A 12,781-nucleotide genomic window follows, 5' to 3' on the forward strand; every position below is an offset into this window, starting at 1 on the left:
ACAAAATCCTATAATAAATCGTATAATAACAAAGAATATATCATCTGCCATAAGACCGCCTTCAAAAAAAACTTCATTCCCGAAAATCCTTGAAATACCAAAGAATAAGATAAATCTCGTATGCCCATTGAACACGCTCCAGAACTCTATAAAGCGAAGGTTGGTTACATTTCACTTGCAAATGGACCTATATTCCGCCACTTGTTCCCTCATCTGCAATTTTACGTGCGTTTTGCGAGTCTGTCAGGAATTTCCATCTTTTGGTACAATTCTTCATCTCAGCCGTATGATACGAATTATAATTGCTAATCTTGTCTATTTTGCTGATACCATCAAATGTTTCTTGGGCCATCTCGTCTTCTGAGGTTGATAGATTTAGATATCAACTTACTCGAAGAGACGCTCACGTTTATCTTTTGTATTTGGTAAGATAATTAGAATTGTGATATTGGGTGTCGCCGTTTAAATTAAAAAAAATCGCTTCACGCTTTCCCCGCGTGTCGCGCAGCCATGTCTCCAAATTAGGTCAGAAAGGAAATGAATAGAGTTTTCAAACACTAGGGTTCCCTTTGCCCACCCTGATGTACGAACATTTATTTATTCACGCACTCTGCACAAATATATTTTAAAAAGATATCGAACCTTTAACTTATCCTATATTCTCTATCTAAGCCTAGAAAACCTATCTAACTAAACAATAAAATAGAAAAATCTCAATATAAATATCTGAGTTGTTAATATGTAGTTCTTGGTTTAATAAAAGCTCAAGTGAGTAGGAAACGCGTCAAACTTTATTACTTATAGTTCTAAACATTATTTATGTGAGAGGACGGTTTTAATATACTTTTACGGGTCGCAGGAGATCGTAAATTTTATGTATTCTTATCGTAAAAAGTCGCTTATTTATAATCTAGTTAGCTTCTAGGCTGGCTGCCATTCTTATAAGGGTTTTGTGAGAATAAATACTTTTTTTATATATTATACGAGTACGTCTAATCCATAGTTTTTAAATAAATAGTGAATTAAATATTTTTTGGTGGTCGAGAGTTGCTTATACAGCTTAGAAGGCTAGGGAGTATAATGGAGCAATAAAAGACAGGATTTCATCAAATTACTACGGGAACAGCAAAAAATTGGATTGTTTTATAGTCCATGCAAAAGAAGTTACGTGCTGGAGCTCCATAAACTACATGGGATCAAAAATGGGACCAAAATGGAACACAAATGGGGTCTTTTGTGGCGCAGTGGGACGCCGTTTTACTGTAAATGCGACGGTTGAAGTTCAATTCTTTTCGTTCCCTTGCTCTGGTAAAATATAGTACGCGGCGTTGGGTTCCGCCACTCAACACGCAATGTCTCGAGGTGCATGGGGGACAATTTTATTAACACCAGGTCATGGAAAAAGCATGAAGTTGAAAAATATAAAATAAAAACAAACAAAATAATAACAACAAAGAGCTTTGAATGAATTTTATACTTTGCTGGATAAAACATGAAAGTAAAACAAAACAAAAACGTTTTCCATTTTACTAAAATACATTTTTATATTTCATGATTATTCTTTATTAGAATACTACGTCCATTTAGAGACTTTCATTAATCAAAGTCCGAGGTCCATTTTCTCTAGATTATTAGCTTTTTCCATAATCTATATATATAAAAGGACTTGTCCTCACTGACTGAGGTAAGACGCACGCACAGCCGTAACCGCTGATGGTAGGAACGTGAAATTTGGACAAAAGTTTACTTTCGTAATCTGGACATCCACTAAGAAGGGATTTTGAAAAATTTTAACCCTAAAGGGGTGATATAGGGGTTCAAAGTTTGTATGGAAAAAAAATTAAATCGGCACCGATTTTTATAAAATTAGAAATTTAGATTTTTAAAAGTATTTAATTGAACACGTGTTTCATCGTTTTCTAGAATTCTCCTCCTAAGGGTGCAAATAAGGGGTTGAAAATTTGTATAGGTTTTTTTTAAATCGTCACCAATTTTTATAAAATTTGAAATTCAGACTCGTAAACGTATATAATTAAACACATGTTTCATGGTTTTCTAGAATTCACCCCTTAAGGGTGCAAATAAAGGGTTGAAGGTTTGTATGGGAAAATTCTTAAATCGCCACCGATTTTTATAAAATTTGATATTTAGATTCTTAAAAATATTTAATTGAACATATGTTTCATGGTTTTCTAGAATTCACCCCCTAAGGGTGCAAATAAGGGGTTGGAAGTATGTATGGAAAAATCTTTAAATCGCCACCGATTTTTATAAAATTTGAAATTTAGACTCTTAAAAATATTTCATTGAACACATGTTTCATGGGTTATTAGAATTCACCCTTAAATACGCAAGCGAAGCTGCGCGCGTCCGCTAGTCTATATATATAAAAGGACTTGTCCTCACTGACTGAGGTAAGACGCACGCACAGCCGTAACCGCTGTGCGTAGAAACGTTAAATTTGGACAAAAGTTTACTTTCGTAATCTGGACATCCACTAAGAAGGGATTTTGAAATATTTTAACCCTAAAGGGGTGAAATAGGGGTTGAAAGTTTGTATGGAAAAAAAATTAAATCAGCACTGATATTTATAAAATTTGAAATTTAGATTTTTAAAAGTATTTAATTGAACACGTGTTTCATCGTTTTCTAGAATTCTCCCCCTAAGGGTGTAAATAAGGGGTTGAAAGTTTGTATGGAAAAATCTTTAAAACACCACCGATTATTATTAAATTTGAAATTTAGACTCTTTAAAATATTTAATTGAACATGTGTTTCATGGTTTTCTAGAATTCACCCCCCAAGGGTGCAAATAAGAAAAAGTTTGTATGGAAAAATCTTTAAATCGCCACCGATTTTTATAAAATTTGAAATTTAGACTCTTAAAAATCTTTCATTGAACACATGTTTCGTGGTTTAATAGAATTCCTTAAATAGGCAAGCGAAGCTGCGCGCGTCCGCTAGTAATATATAAACTTCCTACTGTCCAACATTATATGGAAGTCAAGATAGTAAGACTGGACAGCTACTGACACGCACAAAGATCTGTTACTGACGGAATGAATGGTGATAGAGAGATAAATGGCTTCTCAAAGTAAGATTTGATTCAAACAATATTGGCCGAATAAGGGGTGGATAAATTATAGCTTATTGTTGTTAAGCTTTGAGTTATTTATGTGTTTTGACTGGTACGTATAATTGAAAAAAAATATATCTTGCACTTTATGAGGTGTAGGTGTCCGCGCGGCTTTTCTCGCTTGAACTATACGATTATTTTTTTAAGAAAAAAAAAGTTTCTTTAGACTCGCACTATATTCAGAGGGAACCTGTCAATCTAGTGTTAGGACACTTCGTTGCCATTAAAACACTTGCGTTCCCCACTTTCCGCCGTACTATAGACACATTGCGTGTTTAGTGTTTGCGCGTTGCGGAACTCAACGCCTAAAAATATGTAAATACATTTTATACCGTATAAATGAAATATATAACAACAATCGATTGTTAACTTCAAATTTGAATAAGAATAATTTACGTTTTAAACTTATTACTTACGACTTCCATGTTTGAGTCATAATATTTTGTTTAGTACCTTACCTTAAGGTAAGGTAATCTACATAACTAACGAGCCGGTTCAAAAAAATTCGTCTCTAAATTTGAGAATTGCGTGCCGAGTGTAAGAACCCAAAATTAATGTAATAGTTTCAAAGGTTGATCAAAATAAGAAATAAATACTTTTTCGTTTCATTTAAATAATGAATTTCCATATACTTCCTAAATTTAAAAATAGCCTAAATTCTCTACTTAATCTACCCTCCTATCAGTATATCGATGGCCTCAATTCTCTTCAACTTGGCGCAGGGTTACAAGCGACAGTAAGTACGACGATTGTGGTTTCAATTCCAACTGCAGAAAAATGAAATATTTAATAATTTCATTCCTGCCCTATTGCAACTGGGGAAAGCACGGCGTTAAGTTCCGCCTTTCGATACACAAAGCCTCAAAATTAGGCGGAACATGAGAAACGAAAGTGAAAGGTCGTTTCATTCACTAGTTCTTCAGGTTCCTTGTGCCTACCCTGCTAAGTGCGAGGATACACCTTGAAAGTACAAAAAATAAATTGATTAAAATAATCACTAAATGCCTAGAAAGCTTAACATACACGTACCATATGTACGAACTTTTACGTTACGTTGAGAAAGTTGTTAATCTAGTTTTTATTGAATTTTCACTACATGTAGCTGAAGTGAAACATTGCAAAATAAAAAAGAAGCGAAACTACCCTACGAAAATATATTGCAGAGTAATTTTCGGTAATATTTTTTTTAATCTATGGAGATTGCTTTTTGTATGTTTTATTTTTATATATTTTGTGACTTAATAATTTAATTTTTTGTTTGTGTCCCTTGCAAAATATATTTGCAACTACCCTATATACTAATACAAAATCAGCGTTAAGTTAATATACATAAAACGTGCTTTACCTAATGAACGATATATGGAGAGCTATTTACGCTGCTTAAACCGTATGATGCGTGAATACATGAAAGTTGATAAGTATCTCATAAATAGTATTCTTTTTAATATAGAGCAGGCTACGATAAAACGAACATATTTTAATCACCGTGTATTTACGTAAGACAAAATCTAAAAAGAAAATAACAAAAAACAATTCTTAAAACACATCTAAGCACAAAAAACAAACTCATTAGGAATTTACAAATTTTAGTAAGCAAATGTAGGCAATAAATCACTTTAGGTTGGCTCTTGTCACTTCTACGAAATGAAACAGAAATTCAAACTGAAATTCAGTCTTCAATGGTCCGTGAAAACCTGCGAAGTAGCTTGGACTATAAATGGTCTGAATTATTCGAGTATCAAAATGGTAATTTCCTTCTAAAGAGTTTTATGTAAAGTAAATGATTAAAGTATCCTGTCAATCAGTCGTCGTCTCCACTTTGTGATAAGCCAGAAGCGTAGTTTATAAAAGATTCATTTTACGAAGAAAATATGTAAAATTGAACTTTAAAACGTACTTTGAGGACTGTCGTGGCGTTAGGGCACAAGTGTAACACTGTAAGTGCAGTGCGAGATTGGTTGTGGGTTCAATTCCCATTCGATAAAATATAATATTTATCATTTTCTTCGTTCTGATGCCGAGGAAAATGTGGCGTTGAGTTCCGCCGCTCAACACATAATACCTCCAGAATTCGACGGAAATATACTTTTACGGTAAATGAAAGTGTTTTAAGTAGTCTTAACATAGGTCGTAAAGCTAAAAAAGATGTACCTTAAAAACTGTCTAGCCTCCTTAGTCGTGCTGGTGTCATTCAAAGAGATACTTGTATTTTAATATTTCATTCGTGGGCAAAAAGCGAGAATACTTCTAATTATCTCTCCCTTTACAAAATATATCAGACTACCTTTTACCTACGGCTTCTCCACACTAATATAAATATAGGAATATAGAAATAAAAATAACTAAGAGTTGTGTATGACACATGACACTTTCTAAGTACCCAGGGTAACTCAGATCGTAAGTACAAAAGGTTACATGAAAAATATTAAAATGTAGAATAAACTAAATAGTCAACATTTTTTTTTTATTTCTGGCCTATACTTTCGGAGGTTAGCGCGTTTAACCAAACATATCTTAAAAGCATAAATATTAGTAAAAATAATAAAAAACTAAAAACAAATTACATTTTGAGGAAAATATGTTTACTTAAAAATATATATCTCAAATATTGCTCAGCCTCTCCCACGGACCGACAGATGAAGGACGGGCATTTATTATTAACACGAGTACTTAACGTTGACGTTAACGTTGCTATCGTTAATAACGTATAAGCCTAATTTAGGATATTGCAGAAGGATAAAATACAAAATACAATTTCGTACCATTTTTACCTTATAAGAATTGTAAGGAGAGAATAGTGATTTAAAAGCGTAGCATAAAATAATTTTCAGACCACTGTGAGATACCCTATGTGTGTAAGCGAGACGGTCATGAATTCGATCCTCACTGAGAATTAATTAATTAAAATTCTCTATATAATTATTTATACGATAACGAGTAAAGCTAAAAAAAAAATTAAAGCCAGCAAGATTTTAACCTACTGTGTCCTATGTGTGTGGAAATGTAAGTTAGTGGCTGTAATGATAAAACATTCCGCTCTCCGCGTCGTCAAACGTTAAAAAAAAAAAAAGCGTGGTTACCCATTGCCTAACATATTACATGAAGTTCAATAAGACAGTGACAAACTAAAGATTTTTTTTATATACGAGTATATTACAAGAATAACTGTTGTCCATCCATGGCCTGCTCTTAATGGCACTTCGTGCAGTATAGTGCTTCAGCTATCTACACTCAACATCTAAACGATTGCCTAAGATGTTGTCCGTCTATTATCATTTTTCTTACAAATAGGTGTGTGATGTTTGTATTTTTTCTTATATTGTAGATCGTGCATATTTGAGTAATTTTAGTGGGAAGGCAGGCCCTGGCAACAAACACCGGGATTAATGACAGGAAATGAAAGGATTAATGATAAGAAAGAATATTTTTTTCTCTAACCAAGTAAATTTGGTACAGATAAATACTAATAAACGTTCTAGCAACAGAAATTAGTGACATGATAACATTCAATAATGTAGAATCTTAGTTTTCCAAGCACTTATTCTCTATGTTTTTTCAGCTTTACACACTATTACGTACATATCACAGTAGACATAGAGAGCCTGGGAACGTAGTGTTAAGAAATCCCGTTCTCATTAAGATATTTCAGTTGCCTCATTCTCGAGGCATTACATGTTGAGTGGCGGAGCTCAACGGCGCAATTTTCCTCATTTTCACTCGAAGGGAATGAAAATCTCGAACTCTATATTTCATTACGATACCTCTATATGTTCGTTAAAACCCTTTCTCAGAAACAGATGGAAACATGACAGACGAACAGATAGACAGACAGGCGGACAATAAAATATTCCTATTTCTCCCGAGTTCCGTACGTCCCTCCTTATTACCAGAATACAAGGCAATACAAGGAAATAATTAATTTCTCTAAATCGTCGTGTTTACAGTCACACGCTTACGCCACTGCACCACGACGCCCTCAATAAAAAAAATATTAGAAATAAATATTTTCATACACAAATAACGAAAAGTTATACACGCCTATTATTATTGAAATTACACAATAAATTCTAAAAATACAACCTGATCCCTTCCTTCCATTTTTTTCCCTAAAACCCCTTGGAAGCAAATACAGCAAAAATCAATTCTATATAAGCACTCAGCCCACTTGACATTCATTACGGATCCGACCCCGGCTGACCAGAATATAAATGTATTTAATTTAGATATTATAGGCGGTACGGATTTTGCATGGAATTGCTACCATTTGACTCTCTTGTAACCAAATTGGTTATTTGTACTAACTTCGTCTATATACTGAAGAAAATTACTTTATGTAACTTTCTTATACAGAAAATCAGTTACAAATATATTTTTTTATTTTGTGATTCCGTTAGTTCAGCGGCACAGCCTCTGACTTAAAACGCGACGGTTGTGCGTTCGATTTCCACTTAGGGAAATGAATCACTATCATCACCTCGCTTTGGTAATAAGTCTATACTCTCCGTTTCTCAATGTTCGTTGAATGATAAGTGGCGCAACCCAACGCCGAGCTTAAATAAGAATTCTGAATACAAATTATCTTAATTTAAATCAAAGCCAGAATAGGGTCACTGGGCGTGACAAAATATTCCAACCTAATTAGCAAATTAAATTATCAATTAAACTTCGACGTACAGATATCTTTGCTAAGGAATTATAATGTAATCCGTACATTATAATTCCGTGAATATGCCTATTTTTTATTTTAATATTTTATTTCATAATTCGACTGATAGAGGTGTACTTTCTTCGCTTTGGTGTCGAGGCAAAGTGCAAAAAGCTCCACCGCTTAACAAGAAATATTTCCAGAATTCGGAGGAAAATAGCGAGGGGAGTGTCCTAATACTAGTTTCCCTCTACCCACCTTTCTGTGTGCGGGATACAGCGTGAGGTAAAATAAAATATATCTTATTGAAGCGTTAGAAATCTTTTCTCTAAAATTATCAATAGTGCAGCAGAGAGAACCAAGTACTGCTAAGACAATCCCTTTTGCAACTTACCCTCGAAATCTTGAGGCATTGTGTGTTAAAAGGTGGAACTCAAAATCGCAAAAAACATAACATTTTACTTTAAGCCTACCGAAGTACAAAAAATATTTTCAAATTTCCCTTCTGTGACACAACGATATATCTATACACATACTCCAATGTAGATATATTTCTATACGAGTATACCGGAGATACTCACTATCGCTAGAAGCTTCATTTTAGTGGCTATTGTGATGAAATTTCCCGAGGGATGGTTTGATATTCGATGGTAAACCTGAGAAGGAATCATATACAACTTTACACACGTGTATCAAATATTGGACTTCTTTTGGCAGTAACTTTGTCTGTTTGTTTGTAGAATAAGTCGCGGAAATAAATGGTAAACGGTTTCTTGTCTTTAGTTACTCTTTGCAGAACGAAATTGTTGGTTCTATAAAAATGTAATACATTTTTAATAATTTCTAGGCTATATGTCAAATTTCATTTAAATTTATTTAATGGTTTTAAGTGTGGTATTAATCAAGTAAGAAGCATTTAATATAATTTAAACATGTCTGAAAAATATCTAAACATAGTATAGCTTACAAAGGCTAGTTAGTATTTGAGTATTAACAAGAAACAATTGTGGACCAATCTCAGAAATCCCTCCAGTGGAAGTAAAGCTACTCTGTGGTTGGACCAATTACCGTGTAGAGCTAAATCGATAAATACTTTTACACATACTTTTACATGCTTCACTAAAATTGCACACCCCATCACTTTCTAATTTATCCGACTTTGCATAGTCGGTTTCTTTAATTTTTTCAGCGTCATGCTTAGCAGCAGGGTAAACAGAGGACACCTGAGAACCTAGTGTTAAAACACTTCATTCCGATTATGATACTTCTCACTTTTTGCCGAATTCTTGAGGCATTGCGTGATAAATTATATTTATTTAAATATATGTAAGCGCGGTGTTTAGTTCCTCAGCCTACCCTGCTGTTTGCGGCATACAGTGCGTACCTGAAAGGGGGGAGTATCCATAGCTATTGAATTTTTAGTAAAACTTTTGTGGCACGGCGATGTCAAATAAAATGATCAATTATAAAAATAATATTAGTAACACAGAACCGACATCCTCGTTAAAATTTTATAATCCAAAATATTATCGACACCTTTCATCCCTTCGTTAATTTTGATCGCGAAGCTGCTATTACGAGGGATTTAATTGTGTTATATTTAATCAGGTTCCGACACTTTTTAATTACGTGTTTTTTTATACGTATCATTTTTGCATACAAAACGTGCGACTGTAACTACGACAGTTGTGGATTCGATTCCCGCTCGAATGAATGAAATATTTAATGTTTTAACTTTAAATAATAACAAAATAGTTGTATATAAAATTAAATTTAGCACACAAGGAGCTAACGATAGCCAGGTTTAGCCTGGTACATTGTACTGAAATAGGTAACTGTGATTGTTACTATAGATATCGTTCTATAATAATCCGTATTTATGATATGGACTGTATTGGAAGCGTAAATTTTGTAATATTATTACTTCGAAAATGTTATTTGTAAATATATTATTTTACTTGGAACGAACATAATTTATAGTTTTGATATTGATTGGTATTGGTGTTCTAAATAAATAATATAAATAAATAAATAATAAATATAATATTTTGGACTTATGAATTTTGGACAAACAGAATGTTTCGAATCTGCTTAACATCAATATCAATACAATATTTGAATAAAAAAATCTTATAATAAATCTTATATTTATTAATCACTTACGCAAAATGTAATAAATGTTTTTGGATACACTAAAACATTTTGTGTAACTCAGTTTAAAGTTATAAGTGTTTTGTTAAATTAATTACAAATCGCTTTGCAAAACAAATTCTGTGAACGTAATTTTATATATTAAAAGTATTGTGTTTTTAATATTAACTGTTAACAGATAGGTGTTTCTACTTTTCTACTATGTTTAAGCAAACAGTTTGATCAAAGTATCAAATAAAATGAACGAATAAAAATAAAATAGTACATCACTCGGTTTCCATCATCAAGACATGAGGATTCGAATGCGGCATTTTGCGAAACTCAACTCTGCGCTCTGCCTCGAAACCAGAGCGAAAAATATAAATACATATATTAAATATTTCATGCCTCGAGTAAGAATCAAACCCATAAACTGTAGAATTTACAGTCACACGCTTGTGCTCGCCACGACTGGCTTTAAAACATATATGTAAATTTTAATATTAACAACAAGTAGATAATTACCTACCATATTAAATCTCTTTAATTGCAATTCCAATTATCCTATAATAAAATATTATTAATTATTCTGTTAAGCACACTCATATGAATAACTAATGAGTAATTCATTGAATATTAAAATATTGGTATTATTTATATTGTATTTAGTCCTTATTGTTGTATTTGGTCCCAGGACTATTATATGTTTTGTTTATTTAAATTTATATTTTCATTTCTTCGCTCTGATGTCGAGGCAAAGCGCGGCCTTGAGTTCGGCCTCTCAACAAGCATTGCCTCCAGGATTCGGCGGAAAAGAGTGTGGGGAACGGCAGTATCTTATCACCAGAAAAGAGTCTAATGTTTAGAGTCCCCTTAAATATCTCTTTTATTTTGTTTTTTAGTATTGATTCTTACAGCGGCAATAGAAATATATTGTTGGGGAGTTGAGAGAGAGAGAGAGAAAGATGAATGTTGTTATGACCTATAAATCATCAGTGAAAATTCGAACTGTCTCACACAGTTCATGAGACACAGGAGTCTTAGTAATTATCTTAAAATTATCTTAATAGTACATAAAAATATTTAATATAAAATTAAACTTACCTTTCAATTAAATTGTAGAACTTACTAAACACGTAGATACCTGTAAAAGAAAAATGTCAACAATAAATCAAAACAACACATGGGCGATTAGAACAGTGTTTTGAACCTAGAGTAGACTAAGACCTAAAGAGAATAATCTCTTTAGACATAACTTCTCTCTCCTTCTAAACTATAATAAATTATATATAATAAATTCAAGATATTCGTGCGGGGAAATAAAAATATTTCATTCTCGTGTGAGTGGGTATCGAACCCGCAACTATAGTGTTTGCAGTCAGACGCTGTTCTACTGTACTACGATGGCTTCAATTAACATTTGATATAGATATAACTAATATTTAGCTTGCGACTTCTTGTGGTCAGTGTGGCATCGTCTTAAAACTCCATGTCATAACTTAAAAATATGGAGAAATAGAGTGAACACATAAATACACGTAAAGTTGGTACTATCCTTTTGCCGATTTATTTTATTAGTCAAAAAAAATTTTTTTTTTTCCTATTAAATTAAAATAAAAAGCATTACATTTTTTTATCATGACAGTTATATAAACAAGTTTCATAAGTAGCATAATATATTCGGAAAGGCCGCTAGAGGCACGATGTCCCACAATGAGGGCATATTGATCACGATTTTTTACATAGATTTTGAAATGAAAAATAATTTTACATCTATCCGTAATGTGTTGGTGACCTTTTTAGATGTTGTTAACCAAAATTATTATTATTTATAAAAAAGTTCACATTTTTTTTCACATTTATTAAAGAACTAAAATAATGCTATAACTTTTAAAACCAGTGCATCATAAACTTTTATGCAAAATTTGTATTGCAAAAATCTTTGCAAATTCTATTGAATTTGAAACTTTTGTCTATAAAATTATCAAATTGCTTAAACAAACTGACATCACGGCTATGAAGTGATAATTTAATAAAGAAGTACAATATTTTTTCACACGTCTGTCACCATTCTGACACAGCTTGAACATGACTGACTAAACAAAATAACGGTAAGTTTAAATACTTAGAGTGTGCTGACACTACGCCCTACGCCTACCCAAACGTGTAAAAATAACGCGAAACTGAATAATAAATAACATCATCCATAAAGAACCATTAATATAAGATATTACACAAATAATATACTTATTTTAGTATTAGACGTTGGGTACAGTTATTTAGTAGGTATTTGTGTAAATAAAGGATATAATTTACACTTGCATAAACTATCAACTCAGTCGAGAATTTGGTTTACGTCAGTACATCTGATATTTCCGTCGGTTGACGAATGCAATGTATGCAGAAATATGTACGTGCTACCTACGAATAAATTTATATATATACTAGCGACCCTATTGCGGCTTCGCCCGCTTTTACTACTGGATTATTCATAAAATGTATATTTGCAAATCACTTAAGATAATGTGAAAATTAATTAAACCCTAATGCAACCCGCATTTTCGTAGTTTCAATAAGGATTTTCCAATTGTTTTACACAGCAAGGATTTTTTAGTAGGTACCATAATTTTATATCTGTGATACTAATCTTTTCAAGTACTTATTAAAATATATTTAAATTACTATTTTTAGATAGTTAAATGACATTAAATAATACATTCAACTCCAATTATCCAATACGTGCAAACGCATCTAAATCTTCGTTGCTATAGAGGCAGGCGGGTTTTTTTTTTCGAGCTTGTGGTTAATGCTGAAGAGGGTATTCTGTCCCTGATGAAAAGCAAGCACTACGTGGCTGCCTGTGACGAAAA

At 32.6% G+C, this 12,781-nt stretch overlaps 1 protein-coding gene across 2 annotated transcripts in view; it reads right to left on the minus strand.

Moving 5' to 3' along the window:
• SPR (G protein-coupled sex peptide receptor) overlaps positions 1-12,781 on the minus strand; it is a 193,242-nt gene that overhangs the window by 135,147 nt on the left and 45,314 nt on the right. For both annotated transcript variants that reach the window (XM_085185916.1, XM_085185908.1), the window contains one exon: positions 11,016-11,055. The gene's annotated coding sequence lies outside the window, so the exon portion shown is untranslated. The remainder of the gene's footprint in view (positions 1-11,015; positions 11,056-12,781) is intronic.

The sequence above is a fragment of the Heliconius melpomene genome, chromosome 1, assembly GCF_056956725.1.
Source record: "Heliconius melpomene rosina isolate 202511_hmr_F chromosome 1, ASM5695672v1, whole genome shotgun sequence".
Taxonomy (NCBI): Eukaryota; Metazoa; Arthropoda; class Insecta; order Lepidoptera; family Nymphalidae; genus Heliconius; species Heliconius melpomene.